The 16,947-nt window shown below is 36.6% G+C and overlaps 1 long non-coding RNA gene across 1 annotated transcript in view; it reads right to left on the bottom strand.

Annotated features, from left to right (window-relative positions):
* The window catches only part of LOC115947664, a 260,223-nt gene that overhangs the window by 147,031 nt on the left and 96,245 nt on the right, over positions 1 to 16,947 (bottom strand). Inside the window, exon 2 of the long non-coding RNA XR_004081529.1 lies at positions 13,636 to 13,695. This is a non-coding gene — a long non-coding RNA (uncharacterized LOC115947664). The remainder of the gene's footprint in view (positions 1 to 13,635; positions 13,696 to 16,947) is intronic.

Consider the following 16,947-nt stretch of genomic DNA (forward strand, 5'->3'; position numbering starts at 1 on the left):
TTAAAAAAAAATTAAAAGTCAAAATGCATCAAACTAATCTGATTCAATTCTGCTAAGGTACAGGATATGTGTGAATTTGTGCGTTTGCTGAAGTTTTCTGCCAAATATTCTTTTCAAAACTCTTTCTCAACCCTCCACCTCCTGATCAGAAATCACTTCTCTGTGAAGACTTTAGGGAATAAGAAAATCAGTCCACAAGGCCAATGTCTCACATGTGGAATTGATCTACATCCTCTTCTTTGCATGTTGGCTCCATCAATTGATACAGAACTGGATAATAACAATGCACTAATAGCTCTGAATGTGCTTTTAATGGAAATGGAAATGTGGAAAGCATTACACTAATAAAAAGAAATGGAACAAGATTTATGCAGTAACAATAAATATTAAAAGGAAAGCAGAATTGAAGACCCAGTTATGATTCTGAGTGTTCAATACCAATCTCTTCAATTTTTTTATGAGGTCTGTTTTAACATGCCATTTGAGATACGTACACATTCCTGGGGAATGCCTTCAGAGAGCTTGCAGCTGGAAATGGATAAACCAAATCCACACACAACACATATTTTCCACTTTTTTCCCTATTGTTGGAATCAATTCTGACTGCAAAATTCTACAATACCTGGGATTTGGTTTTTTTTTATTTTGTTTTGGTAGGTTTTCCTAATTGATTTCATTTGAATTTAATCAGAACAATCAGCAACCCTTTAACCTGTTGTTAAGAAACTAATACCAGCATTTCTTCCTGCTTCTTTTTCAAGTGATTAAGCATATAAAAATTTAGCTAGTCTGTACTGTACATTCAGCCACCTAGAAATCATGGAAGGCTCTTCTACCCAGCTGGAGAACAGTAGAGTGGGGGCATAAATCCATTCTCCTGGTGAGACAGCCATCCAACTTTATCAAGTTTCTCTGAGAAGAGAAGCCAAACATTCCAAGCCAGACATCTGATTTCAGATTCTGATGATTTTTTTTTTTTTAATAAAAATGGTCAGAAACTTAAAAATATCTAAAAAGGTGTCTGGATATATATTCTACAGAAATTTAAGTTAGCACTATTAAAATACAATAACAGGTGCCCAGGACCGAGGGCTACCATACCACCAACTTGACTTGATTTTGAGCAATATCTTGTTTCCAGTCTAATAAAATCTCTGGGATTATCATGCAAGTAAAGCTCTGCCTATTTGATCCTCCATTACAAGACCACCTCATCACTTAACTAAATTGTTTTGAATGTAATATTTTTCTTTTATTTATTTATATTTAACTTTCTAAGATATTTAAATCTGTAAGGGTAAGAAATGATAATAAAAGCTTGACTCTAAAGATACCTTATTAATGCATGCATGTTGTTTTATACATAAAACCTTTAAGTTAGTTTATATGCGCTAATACACTAACCTTTAGTTCACAGAAGTACTAATAACTGCTTTTCATTTGCTTCTTTCCTCAAGTTTCTACTGAAGTACCTCAAATATTTTGTTCTTTACATAAAAACACATCAGAAAAACAAAATTTTGGACTAAACTAATGCAGAAATGAGACAGAAACGCTGTGATAAAGATCATACAACAAGGCGCTGGGGAATCAGAAAACCAAGCCACAACTGCAGGTCTAGTTTCTCAGCTGGCATGTAAAAGCATAGTTCTGAAGAAGTGTAACCCACCTGAGATGTTACCTGCCCTGAATTAACCATTTAACTCCACTCTCTGCTGAATAATTGTGTAAGACGTGCAAATGAAATCTGTGTCATGCTATCAATATTATACAATCTAGTAGGCAAAATTTGAAGTGTCTTGATTTTTAACATAGAGCAGTGTTCTATCAGTGCTGAAAATGTGAAAAATGAGCCGTTGGAGAAAAGATATTAATATTGTCATAAGAAAAAATGAATTAACCTGAAGGCTAACACAGAGTCAGAGCCTAATTTGAAAATTACAGCATCAGTCACTCTTAGAAAAAATACTTTACTTCAAGTAACTATTTATACACTGAAACACTGGTATGGACACTGGGTGAAATCTAAACAAGGATCCATGTACTGTTTGGTCTCGTACTGTAATATTTGCAGTGAAGACATAAGACCGATACATAGATCACAATTACAGAAAGATCCAAATACATAATGAATTTCAATGTTATTATTACATTCAGTAGCTGGCAAGCTTTAATCTACAGATGCAACTGTAAAATGCTACATCACATCTATCCTTTCTCAAATTTTACATACTTTAGGACTTTATGATACATGATGTCAAAGAACTCCATCAATTCATTTTAAATGCAAGTTATACCGAAAAAAAAAAATTAAATCAAAATTAACTCGAGTACAGCAATTGCAAGCATCACTGTGAAGATACAAGCTACCTCCTAAATGCAAATAAATTTCCGAATATTGTTTTAGTTTCTAAAAAAATCAATGCCTGAAATACAGTGTGAATGTGCCACACTTGATGCTGTTAGTCAAAGCAGAAGACAGAGCGTTCAGATCTACTCAGATATTGAATAAATTGTAAGATTTTTCCAATATGTTATTGCAGAAAGGGTAATTCAAGTACACTATTTACAGGAAAATCAATAAAAACCCATTCATTTGAGAAAAATGTTTTCCATCAAAATGAGAAAGGTATGACTTGAAATAAATTTGAGACGTTTCTTATTTCTCTCATTATCCTCCTTCTCTATTTTTCTATCTGGGGAAGGCCAGTTCTAGAAGACAGACAATGAAATTTCTGTATTGATAAGGAGAAAACAGTCCTCCTACCCTTCTCTGTATTTGCCTAATTACATTGTATTTTTCCCAGAAAGTCAGTTTATTACTCAAATGTAATTGCTTGTGTGTCTGTGTGTTTTATATTTATTAGAATCTATGATAAAAAATCATTAGGTGAAGTAATATAGTACAAAAAAAGAAAAAAAAATGCTCCAAATACATGACCCTCTTCAGTAATGAACTTATGAGAGTCGAAGGAAGTGCCTGTTCCCCCTTTCTGAGCACTCAGGACACACCTGGAGAAATTTGTCCCATTTTTTGTCCCCAGACCCAACTGAGAAAATGAGTTCAAGAAGAGGATAAACAAGATGCTTATGTGACTGAGCCAATTTCATTTAGCTCACAAAACAACAGCAGCTGCAGGTGCACAGCAAAAGTTATAGAGGAAGGGAAATGCCAGTTGAATATTGAAGGAAACAATAAAATCATAATGAGGATGGCTAAGTACTTGGACAGACTGTCGAGACCCTGAAGAATGTGAGCCACTTCAGAAAGGGTAGTCCACAGTTAAATAGTTAGCTTTACCAAGTTAAAGGAATAGGAAAGAAAGGTGTCAAGTTAATGAAGGAGAAACCTTCCATGGGAAAAAAAACCACACACACAAAAAACAAAATAAAACAAAACAAAAAAAACCACAAAAAAAAAAAAACAAAAACACACACACACAAAAAAAAAAAACACCCAAACAAAAAAACCAAAACCTGCCAGATTGTGGGAATAAGTTCACAAAACCTGCTACTAAATCTCTGCATGGAGTCCTTTTTTCCACACTGGATATGCAGAACAGACTGCTCTGCTATCCTGTGCTATACTGATCTGTATGTAAATAACATTTTACAGCATTAAGGAGCAAAAAACATTTCTAATATTTTTTGCATGTACTCAGTTGATTCTGCTTATTCTGCCCCAAGGACTGGCTGTAAAATCTGGATGGAACAGGCTTCACAATACCTTTGTGAGATACATATGAAATACTGTCCAAAATTAGCAGATGGTCAAACTAAAGAATAGAGATTAAATACCATTAAGCTGATCATAATATGAAGTAGAGCTGGGCAAGATATTTTACCAGAAGAGATGCAAACACAGATGGCAATTTTTTAAACAGATTTATGTTTGAACACATCAAATTAGGTGGCAGAACTCACTTTCAAATAAAAAAAAACCCAAGACATTTAAGATTAAAAAGAAACTGTATAAATGTCAATCTGACATGATCTCTGCCTTAAATAGTGTATCTTATTTTTGAAGAAAATAAAGGAAGTATAACATTCTGGGCTAAGGGGGAAAAATTCTTGGTAAGAAAGATCGGAGTAAGATTCTTGGTAAGGAAGAATCTTTTGGGGGATAAACTTCAGCTTAATTTGGCAACATATTAGCCCTGTCCAAAGAGTTTTACTTATTCACATAATTCTATTATGAAGGCAGTAAGCATCATCTCTTGACACATTAAGTTAAAATTCAAAATACAGTGGGGCTTACCTAAAGAAAATTCTACAGATTTGAAAAGGTACAGTGAAGCTAGAATAAGCTACAAGTTGAACTAGAAAAACAAGATAATCTTTTCTAATTCAGAGACAGATCATAAAGAGATTTTCAATGATAAAGGCCATAAGTACAGATTTTCAATGAAAATAATTAAGATGCAACCAAAATGGTTTTTTGTCTTTTGAAGCAAAAATGTGACTACAGTCTTCCCAGCCTGCTTTCCTAGCTTTTTGATTTACAAACACCCCTGGGTTTATGCAATTTGATTAATAGTTTACATGTAGATGCATTATCTTCTTGTCAGTAGCTGTCTGTACCTACACTGCTTATGATTCCTCCTGACTGAAACTGAGCTGAAGATTTATTCACTTCAAGCAACATCTTCATGAGCTCATCAGCTTCTGCACTGGTCACCTTTCACTCCCAGTTCCATCCCACACTCCCTGGGTTAACCCTGAAGTAACCAGGAGTTTGTTGTCTTTCAGCAATTTCATCACAACAGTTAGAGAAGACCTTTCCTAAAAAGTAACACACTTAGGGATAGAAAAACATGTCTAGGCAGGTTCCAATAAAATGAAACACTGAGCTACTGCCTATTTTATGCAGCGGTATGAAAATTAGAGGCAATAAAATTTATATGGCTTGCACACAAAAAGTTCCATGCCTCAGTGAAAAGGAAGTATTTTCTAGCTTATATTTCTCTTAAAGAAAAAAATAATAAATTCTAGCTTTAATTCCCAGTTTTCTGCTTGTCTGATGCAGGTGACACTCCCTTGAAAGAAATTCTGTAGCCTCACCTGTGAAACTTGAATTTTAAGATACATCTGCAATCACTTCTGATTATACAGGACATGAACATGCTAAAACATTACTGGATGGAATTATAACACCATCTCAAAAGATTATTACATTAAGTTAGGGTTGGCATCAAAAACACATTTTAATTCAGATAAATATATACAGAAATCCATCAGCTTCTGTATTCCTTGCTTTGGTCAGATTGTTGGCTTCATGTTTCATCCAGGGAATATAGGTACAGGATTTCAGGGCTGCTCTGGTTAAAACTATTACAGACATTGCAATCATCTCACTCTGATACTGACGATCCTCATAAGCTTTTGATCATCTTCTCCCTTTTGTAATATTGCAATCAACATGCAGTATCCTAATGGTCTAATTAAGCAATGACAGGCAGGAGGCTTCCTGGGAATTAATGACCTCTTGGGAGGAGCTGATATCCCAAAATACAGCCCAGCATCATTAACTCCATTTGTTTGTTAATCTTTAGGAAATGCTTCATGATGAGATTGCTACCTCTACCTACAAGATGCAAGAATTAAATTTACTAAATATTTTAAGTTTCTCATGTTTCAGCTAGAAAATTTCAGAAACGTCTAGAGAATTTAATGATCTGTATAATTTAAATTATGCTTCATGGCTGTGGTGTTCATATCTGGGATTTTAAAACAGGAAGGATATATGTGCATTATTGAAACTTTAAGGTGAGAAAATGAAACTATTCAAAATCTGAATAAAGATGTTGTAGTTGAGAACTACAGAACCACAGAAGCATTACAGAGGTGTGTGTTGGGCAAAGAGGATTACTGACAGAGACACAACTTGTTTCTGGTACACAAAGAGTACAAAACCAGATAGAGTACTTTCATGACCCTCAAAGCTCACCTTCTTGTACGAACCAGATAGGGAGACCTGACAGAGTACTTTTATGACCCTCAAAGCTCACCTTCTTGTACCAGGGCTAAGCAGGCTTACCTTCTTATTTATAACAATCCCATCAAGTGACACCTTGAGCACTAAATTAATCTATTTACGCTAAATTTTGGGTTTTAGTCTGATTTGAAAGCTATGAACATTTACAGAGGGTATCTCCTCATAGGAGCGAAGCTGCTGAGAACATGGAGTAGTTTTAACCCCATAAGAACTTGGGGTTTATCACCCCACATTGTAAAATTGAAAGTGTTTCTTTCAATTTTTCAATATATCAGAATTGCCATTCAAAAAAAAAGTTGTAAATACCAGAACACTTTCACTGCTTGGACATGAAGAATTCTTGCTGAAGAGAAACACCAAAGCGTAATTTTAAGCAACTCACATGGTGTTCCAGGTAAACTTCATTTAAAATAATATGGATAAGTCTTGCAATTTAGAAAGCCAAGTCTTTTTTCAGAGCTCTTAGCCACCCAGTTCTGAGTTACAAAGCCCAGTTTCTCAGCCTAAAGACAAGCCAACAATGATCAGATTTTGGTGTGAAGACTGAAATCCTGAAACTATAAATTATTGACACTGATGGGGATGAGTGGGTACTCAGGGATTTGGGATTCTGGACTGTAAGTTGTTTTTCATTATGAAGTTCAGGGAGGAAGAAGAGTTGGTTAAATCTTCTATGCAAGTTGATTTACTGACAGAGAAACATTTCTAAGTAACTTGTCCATATTACGAGTACTAAAATTGAAAAAAAAATTAGCAGCAGTATAAATAACAGCATTAATATCAGTCTTTCATTAAAAAAAAACAACTTGTTTTGACAGTTAAGTAAACCAACATCAATGATACAAAGGTATTTCCCCAGGCATGTACACCTCATCTGAAAAATAAAGACTTCATCCAAAGCCAGTGAAATTAAATAGATTATTTCTCTGAAATGTTTTTTTGATTATGGCATTAAATGAGAATATCATTGAAGAAGCATGTGTTTTACCTCAGAGAACTAAATTATTACAGCTAAAAAGAGGAATTTTTTTTAATTGGGTTTCCACTATATAACTGCTAAATTGCTTTTACTCAACTCATAGGAAAAAGAAGAGCATTATTTTAGACAGGAGACAACATAAAGGGAAGACAAGCTCCAAGTAATCAATATGGTCACAACACTCCTGGCAGGTTCTTTTCTTTCCATTGTTCTTGTGTCAGACACCTTCTGACATGCTAACAATGCTTCTTGGTTACAATGTGAGGGGAAAATCCCTTATTCAGAGCTGCATATATTACCGTGTAATGCAATATCTTGGTAGAAGAGGAGAAATTAGGACTAGAATTTTCACTGAAGATTTAGGTAGCTAGGTGACAAAATTCCATGATTAAAAGGCAAGGGGTTGTCCCTTTGCATATCTGTGCACATGCCACCAACACAGCCTCCCACTGGTGCCTTGCACAAAGTGTGTGCTTCTTGTTTTTACCTTCAGCACTTCAACTGGGGCCATGAGCAGAGGCTTCTGAAGTTCACTGCCAGCCCTGGATTGCAGAACAAGCACTGTTCCATGACGCTCAGAAGGGTCCCAACCATTATGTGCTGTGCAGTTTGCTGCAGACCTGGAAATACTCCAGTTTTTCCAGCACAGCAGTTGACTTTTTCAAAGATGTCTGGCTGCTTACTTGAATTAAAGTGAACTTTACAGAATATCACTGAAAGCACCATAAACCAGCAGATTTATTTGGATCTTAGCCTATTGAATGCCAGCTGATCTCTCTAAATCTCAGCACTTTTACAGTTGTCTAATAGCATAGCATAGTCATAGCACTAACAGAGAAGATAGTACACTTGAACTATTCTATTTAACTAATAAAACAAAGGAAATTAGCAAAGCCTAATTAGCTCTGATCTTACTTGAGGTAAGAGAAGGCAATGAGAAGCTATTATTTCCAATGTGGAATATTGAACTGGTGGTTTTACAGCACAGCAGATGACATCATTACTCTCTCCAGATAAAGCTCTCAGAACTGCCACATTAATGAGCCACAGGATGAAGATGCTCCTTTGAGCTCTGTGGAAAGATCAATATAGAGAAGAGATGCTATGCAAGCTCTTTGGTTCATTTGTGGGGAACCAGTCAATTGACTTAAGAATGAGACTCCAGCTTTGACAAAGGAGCCTCATACAACCTTCAGAACCATCATAAACACTGCAAGTGTTGCACATTCATTAGGCAAACTATTCTGGATACGCAATGTCAGAAATTAGGAAAAGAGAGACAACTGCTTACAAATCTTTCTTTTTAAGTTGTGTCTCCTGTAACATCCTAATGTGAAGTCTTCACTGCTAAAAATTTGTTGTGTTTCACTCTAATGATGAAAGTGAATATATTAATGCTTCAGAGCTGTTAAAGAGTCTCCTAGAATTTCACAATTATAGTGGTAAAATCTCGGGAAGAAATGGCCTAGAGGAATTACTATGAATGTAGTTTTCCCTGTTGCAAGGATTCTGCCAAGAAAAGTATTTTGGAGATTTTATTCTCCCTCTCCTCATACAACCATGTGTGCATCTTAAGTCAATGTTTATTTCCTGCTGTAAAGCAAGTTGGGATTCTGTGCTAATAAATGACACAATGGATGTAAGAACAAATAAATAAAATGACCCAACAGACAACTGTGTTGACCTGAACTGAATGCAGCACCAGTGGGGGTAAAAGATGAGGGATTGTACTGGCAAGGACTGGCCTTATTCTGTAGTCACCCTACCACTGTGGGACACTCAAAAAAGCTAGGATACACTGCATGCTTGTTCTTGTCATCAATCATGGGCAACAAATGAAAATATTCTATTTTATTTCTTTTGTAGCTTTTCAGAACTACAAAAACAGACATAAAAAAAAAAAAGAGAAAACCTCAGAATGGATTTACAGTTTCTATACACATAGTTCCTCAATAATCCCTGTCCTGAAATGATTAAAATATAACACAGCAAATCAAGACTCAACAAAATCAATGGGATTATTCAGCCAGCTCGCCCTCCCCAAAATCAAATAGTTCCAGTTCACAGCCGTGAAGAAACTGCCCCAAGTGAGCCTAACAAAATGATTCTGAGCCCCTGTCTCCTTTTAGTGTCCATTCCCAAATGCGTCCCTCTTCCTTCCCTGGCCCCTGAGGTGCCCAGGCAGAGCTGAGCATGAGCCTGCTCTCACCATCTTCAGCGTGCTGGACAGAAAGAGCTGAGTTTGCTGTGACACCAGCAGTAACACCATTCAGATCCATCATTTCTTCCATTCTCTGATAACAAAAGATAATCGGAAACTAAAGAGCAGTTTAAAACCAGACTGCAACAAAGTCAGTGGAATCAACTGTAACCACGTTCAGACAATCTGAGGGTATTTCTATGGAATATCTTGGAGTGGGCACAGCTCATTCTGCTTATCATGGATTTTGTTTTGTATCCTTTCTGAGGCTATAGAAAAGGTTTATTGTTAAACTGTTATGGTTTTTACTCTCATTAATCTACCCTCATTTACTTTTTCCAAGTGCAATAATGCTTTGGATTTGAAGAGTCACATTGAATTGCCACGATGCCAAGGACTAAATGGAGAAAATTTAAGCACAGGGCAGCATCTCACAGGGATTTGCAGAACCTTCTGTAAAGTAAATAAGGCCCTTGTGGCTTATCAGTCGTTGGTGTGCTCAGCTCCCTAAAGTAAGAGAATTGAGGGGATTAGTTAGAGGAGAAATGAAATGTACCTAATTAATTCCCCAGATCCCTGCAGATTATATGGCATGTTTGGAACAGTGGGAAATTGTGACTGAAATTAAAAATGCATACCTACAGCAGCAACACTAAGAAATGCAGCCTTTTCTCCTACTACCACAATAGCAGTAACGTATTAATAAAGTCTATTACACTTCACAGGTTTTTTATAATTTTATAACAATTTTTCCTGTCACATTTTTTTTTTTAATAACATGAAAGAAAAATGACGGCATTTTCAATTTGTCAAAGTCTGAAGTGAATTTTATATTTCAGTTCCTCATTCTAACCCATTTTGGAAGAAGTGTCTTTAGTTGCCTCTATATATTCTTACTTCATAATGGGGAAGAAAAAAAAAGCTGTGTATAGAGCATATGTCTGAACTTTTCAAAACTTATCTTCAGGAGAAGATTACAGAAATATATCTCCAAATTCATGCCAATGTCTTCAGAGTTCTGCTATTATTTATCTTACTAAACTGCATAAATTGAAACCAATATAAATGTTTCTGGAGGTCCAGTCACTTTTAGGGGAAGCGCTTCTGCCTGTATCAATTACAGATTCCCTGTGTTTTCCTCATATGGAGTATAAATAAATATCTTTCCTTGTTTGTCCATTCTTTTCTCTGGTCCTCTCACATGTTCTCATCCATGGAATTTAATATCCACCAGGGATGAAATTAACATTTCTGTGGGAGCTGTGGGATACCACTATCAGAAGATAGAAATACTTAGAAGTAAAATTTTAAAGAAAGGGGTCTAAAGAGGAACTAAAGAGGAGCATTTGCATTGCCCTCACTGCCAAATTACAGGATAGCACAGAGAAGGGATTGGGAATGTAAAAACAGCTCTGGGAAACATTCAGAGAAATAGTCTCAGACAGGAAATCAAGTACTTTTTCACAGAAAGGTAATCTGAACTGACCACAGGGAAGGACAGACAGGAACTCAACAAAACCACTACTGTGTGAAAATCACTCAGCTACACCAGTTCCCATAAGACAAAATGATTCCATTTGCAATCCATCAATCATTCACCTTAATAAGAGAAGCAAATACATCATCATAGTAGGCCGTCACAGGATCCATGTCTTCTACTTTCAAAATAAATATCAGGGGATTCCTCCAGTATTTCTTTTCCATAAAACAGCTAATTGTAAAATAAAAAATTATTTTTACTACAGCATTTCAGTGTGAGCAGGAAACCATTGTTTTGTGACTTTACTTCAACAACATTATGTTGAATTAAAAAAAAAAGAAAACAAAATAGTTGAGTAGTTGTGGATGTGTCTGTCACATTCCACTAACCCAACTCTACCTACCAATGGCTTCATAAGAGCCACTGACAAATAATTTCACAGAGAGACAGCAAATTAACACTATCAATTTTCTTCACCTGCAGATTTCTGGACTCTATGTTTTAGAATGGTATCACTCATATAAGATCGAAACACTTCTTAAGAATATCTAAAAATGTACAATAGGCTACTAATATTTTACATGTCAACTAAAGCTTGCTGTGGTGTAGAAACATATCTGAGACATTTTTCATTAGGATTATGAGGTATTTGATTACAAACATCAACAAAAATACAGAAAACCCACAGAATAAAAAATCCTTTCCTAGTTTCCTTTCTCTAGCATCACTACAATTCAGTAGTTTCAATCCCTTGAAGTTCATGCACACATTGTCTCCATTTTTGAGAAATACCGAATTACCTTTTTTTTTCCAGTTTGATTCCTGAATGAACTTTAAAATTACCTGTGTTACATTAATTTAAAACTGTCACATGCTAACAGATTTCATGTGCTGCTCAGAATTTTAACTCCTGGAACACCAAGATTAATTTGTAACCCAAACTGAAACCCAAAGCACCTCAAAAAGCTCAAGAAATTTAGGTATCATATCTAAGCCTATAAACCAGAAAGGGAAGGGATGTGGGATCCTGCCTATAACCACTTGCCAGTGGCAGAGAGAAACCTTAAAAGATTTATCCATTGTCAGAGATGGAGTTACAGCAGAGTTCACCAGAAATGGAATTCTCAGGTTTGGTTTGTTAAAGTTTGGGGTAGAAGCTTGAACTCTATGCTGTAATTCAGCTCTTGCTGGGTCCTGCCTTTCATTCACTTTCATTTCAGTCACGTGAAGCCAGTGCAGCTCACAAAACAGGCCAGACCACAATTTCATACACTTCTAGGTCCCCTCAATGAACTGTTGGCAGAAACTTGCTTAAGCATCTGCTTAGCTCTCATAAAGCACCTGAAGACACACCAGGCTGAGCCAACCATCTCCTGGAAAATCTGCATAATAATTTCACAGTGCAAATGTTTCCAAAGGGAAATATATGTAGTATGACCAGAGTATTATGCAAATGTTGTTTTTACAATGATTTAGCCCTGCCATAATATCTTCTGCTGTTATACAAGCAGTGCATTAAGCCATGTCATTGCTGACAAAAGCAGGCAGGAGCTGGACCAGATATCCTGCAGCCTCAGCCTGAATGTATGGATGCCTTGGGGGCACACTACCTATTAATTTAAAATTCTGAAACTAATTATGTATGTCAGGGTGACCTCTTTCTAATCTACATTCATCACAGAACACAAGCCTTCTGTCTCTGTTGTTCCCATAATAAAATAGCTGCTGATAGACTTATATAATTGACTGTATCTGAAGTGGACTCCTACCATGGTGCTACATTCAAATTGTATGTAATCCCAGCTGAATAAAGATAAGCAAAAATAATCCAGCTATCTCAAGTAATTAACTTCTAAGGTTACGTAGCAACATTGGAAAAAAATTATTACCCGTGATCTTAAAAACAATGTAACAGAGTGCATAGAAGTCACATTAATTGCTGAGCAACCAAGAAATTATTTGCAACATTTAAACATGCATGTAGCATAATACACAGTCATTTCTATTTATTTATCCCACAAATATCTTGATATGTTCAAGACACACTGATAAAATGTGCACTTCTAGGTCCCCCAGCCTGACAGTGGGATTTTTAGAGATGCCTAAAAGAATTAAGTACCCAATTACCACTGATTTCTAAAGGAAACAATATCTCAGTCTCGTTGAATTTTAAAGAAAACAATGGAGCAAGCGTGGTAGAGCTTTCATCCTCTGCTGGACATCTCCCCAGACTACAATGGAAACCAAAAAAGAGGTGCTGCTGCCTTCTTCTCCAGCTTACCTTGGAGAACTCCTCAGTCACATTGCTTTAAGAGAAATCAGATTATAGCCCGTTCATACTCCCAGCTTAGAATACTAACAAAATCAAATCCCAACAACCTTAAATTCTCTTTTCTTTGGCACTGTACCTTTAGTGAGGCTGGATAATTTAGACAGTGGTTCTAAGAGCATCAAGATCTGTATCCCTGCTCCCTTTTGGGAGCAGTCCCACAGTCTCAAGCCAAGTGACTCAGACACATTACAGTCTTTATAGGATCATGTTTCTTCTGAACATTTTTAAACGCCAAATGGCTTCACTGTATTACAGGTGTGAACAGCAAAATGAAATTAAAGATAATCATTAAAGGGAGACTGATATCTGAAATAGCCTGGCTCAGCAAGCACATGGATTCCAAAGAGACCTCTAAGCTACACCAGAGGCAGAGGGACAGAACGCAACAAGCAATCCAAAAAGCAAACTTTGTAATAATAACGAAAGGGGGCATAACAGATACATCTTTTCTGAAGCATGTTCAGTTTCTAGTGGTGAGAAGCAGAGAGCTTAGTGAGGCAAAAATTCATCAGTTTTTCCCTCTTAGAAAGCAATTATGAGTACAGCTACACTAGAGAAAAATGGAATAACACATTAAAAGATGTGAACAAGATCCAGTTTAGAAGTCAAAAGTACATTTATCCTTGAAAATTAATATTAACTTACTTACCAGGAGTGCATCAGATGTCCTGAAAAACACAAAAGCAGCAGTCTGTTCTGTATAAATGAGCTGCAATGAGGAAAAGAGATAGTAAATGCATTAACTGATCTGTGTGATAGTGTACCATAAATATTTGATTTAATCAATAACAAACATTAATTTAACGCTTAATCATCAGTTTAAAACATTAGCATTTTTAATAAACAGGTCAGTGTGAGCTCCTATGACACATAGCTGAGCGTGTAAAACAGTTACACATTTGAACCAAACCAAAGCTTTCACACTTTTTTGTATCATATTTATCAAATCAGCTCTGCTCTGCAGTAACATTACCCAGTTTCTCTTGCAGCCTGATTTCCCCAATATTTATTTATACTAATAATGAAATATTAAGAGTTCTTTTTTCACTGGAATGCATTCATTTGCACTGTGGAGTGCTCCATTAGAATCCATCTCCTCTGGAAATGATGGACAGTCTACTTTTAAATGCTTCATGCTTTTCTAAAAGAGACACTTGAGACTAACAGGATATTTGGCTCCAGTGAAATGTAGCTGGATGAAGCTGTATGGATCCTTCACAGAGCACACTGCAACACGTACCAGCCAGCTGTGGGGAGCCCAGCTCACAGCTGTGAGAGACCTCCCAGAGGCCTAAGGACCTGTGTGCACCACTTCAGGTGAAGATGAGAGGGTTCTGACCTCGTCTTCTCCAACAGATGCACACAGGTCCTTTCCAAATAAAGCTTTCCCCTGGATAAATGTTGTTCATGGGAGAACAAGCACATGTCACCTTGTGCACTGCTGGTAGGATCCAAACACCACAGTGACAGATGCAGTGCAAGGGTTAGGACAGAACAAAACCCACAGCACAGAACATCTTCCTACAGTCCTTAAAACCTGACAAAACACTACTTTACACCTGAAGGTACTTTTCATGCAGTTCAGCTGCCTATTTTGCCCATTTGAAATGTCACTCACTAACATTCTAAGAAAACATGAACCCATTATATTTACTGAAAAACTCATGTGAACTTTACTGAATGCAAAGCTGAGCTCCTGTAACAAACTACCACATGGGACCAGTGAATCTGGGTTTACAAAATTCCCTACTAAGCTACAGAAGAAAACATAAAAGACAACTTACTCTGCCAAAGACTTGTATTTTGCCCTCCCTGAAAAGAGGTTCTTTGTAGAAGCCACTTTTGATATTTCATATTTAGTGGTCTCTCCACAGTCAAAAAATGTACCATTTCAGGAAACATTCACAAAATATCAAGTACTACAATAATTGAGAAAGTATTTCTTCAAAGGACCAGCCAGCTTATCGAATACTTTCTGTTTGTATTTTTTGTATTCTTACTACAGCTTCTACAAAAGATAGCATTTCTTTGTGAGATTGAAGTACTTTATTTTTTATTTTTATCTTTTCCTGTGCAAACAGCCTTTTCTCAAGGAACAGTTTTACCTTTGTGTGTCTGTTTGCTAGCAGCAGGATGTATACGTGTGTTTAAACTACATAAAAATTTCCATTTAGGACAACACATTTTCATTTCTTTGATTATTGACAAAAACAATTTATAAGGAAACATGCAAGAAAATGTTACATTTGTCTGTGAGGGGTTTTTGCTGTAATGGCTAAAGAGCAGAACCACTCAAACCTTACAGACCTTTAAGATGTGCTGCTCCAGAACTGAAGTTTTGTTCTCACATTAGAGAACTTAGCTAGCAATCAAAAAGCTGAAATTCCAGACTGCAACATATTCACAAGTCACAAGAAACCACCTAGTGTACTTTCTGTCATGTGGACATCACTGTCCCTACTGAAGCTCTCAGGCATTTTCTGATACACCAGACAGGTTCTAGTTTATAAATAACCTCATTGCAACAGTAATAGGTTGGCTCCCTTCTTGTGAACAACAGTTGTGAATATAAGATTCATTATTTACCCAACAGGCATGTTCTTAGCACACAACAGTTTTACTTTTATTAACAACCTGCTTGCTTCTATGTTAGTAATTCTGGTGCAATGTAAGTGATGTCCCCATTAGAGTGGTAAATCATCTTTTCACTAATACAGCAAGAAAGCCATCAATATGAAAATTGCTTATTCACAATCACCTTAGGTAATGTACTTATGATGCTATCTAGGGCTTAATTTCAACCTGTGCGTTGGGCCACCTGTGAAGCAGCAGCTCCCAGAGGTATCACCATCCTAATGTTCCCTTAGTGGTTTTTATTATTCTTTTGTCAAGAGCTTTAAATTATTTTTGAACACTGCACAAAGTCCACTTTCTTTCCCAAGTAATATCTCTATTTTACATGCACGATGTTGCATTTAGGAAACCCCAAAGTGCACCTCTCTCTCCTTGCAGATAAGAGATTTAGGAATGAAAGTCACCTTGAAACTTGCTAGAATTTAAGGTCCCAAGTAATCTGAATTATTTTTACATCCTCTTTTTTTTAAACTGAACACATTTAGCATCTGTGCTCAGCACAGCATTCAATGAAGGACACCTGTTGGCAACCCCAGAGTCTCTCTTAACAGTAATTAACTTCCAATTCTCAACTTCACATTTCAGCAATGCTCTCTCTAGGTGTTCCATGACATCTGAGAGCTCTCTAATTCCCTTCCAAAACCAATGCCTCATTCCTTGCACAGAAACAGTCTTACAGTTTTGGGGCTCTGCAATGTGAATACATGGAATTAATAGAATGAACTCTTCACTGAATGTCTCTCAATTTCAGAATACTTACATATCTGTTCAGCACATATTACAAGCTAGGCAATGCGTCTGAATCAGCAACCTTTCTTTAGCGTAAAGAACGGGATTCCTTTGTTGACCTACTTTAAAACATAAGATCATATCTATTCTGATAAGACTTTTCTCCCAGTTATCACTACCCTTGGGGAAAGAGATGGTAAATCAGAACTTCACCATCCACTGCATCACAATAAGGCACCTCTGAATCTTTCAGAAGCTTGCTCTGGTTCAGGAGGCATGATTTTAATGTGGTTTATGGCAGTGGCAACACCCCTGCACTGCACACAGGACTAACTAGACTTTACTGTATGCCCACCAGGCTATCCAGAACTTCTTTGTTCTCAAAGCTTTCCGTTTTCTTCTTATCATTCCCCTGTTCTCACTAACATAATGCCCAATAACATCTTAAATGAGATCTGCACTGACTTCTAAGGCAGTGAGAAAAGTAAACATACTGAAATAATAAAGTGCCAAGCACTGTGACCATCAGGCATTTGCATTATATTGTACTTTTGAGAGAAGGGAGTCATCCTCAGAAAATGAAACTTCAGAACAAACC

Source organism: Geospiza fortis, unplaced genomic scaffold (assembly GCF_000277835.1).
Source record: "Geospiza fortis unplaced genomic scaffold, GeoFor_1.0 scaffold55, whole genome shotgun sequence".
NCBI lineage: Eukaryota > Metazoa > Chordata > Aves > Passeriformes > Thraupidae > Geospiza > Geospiza fortis.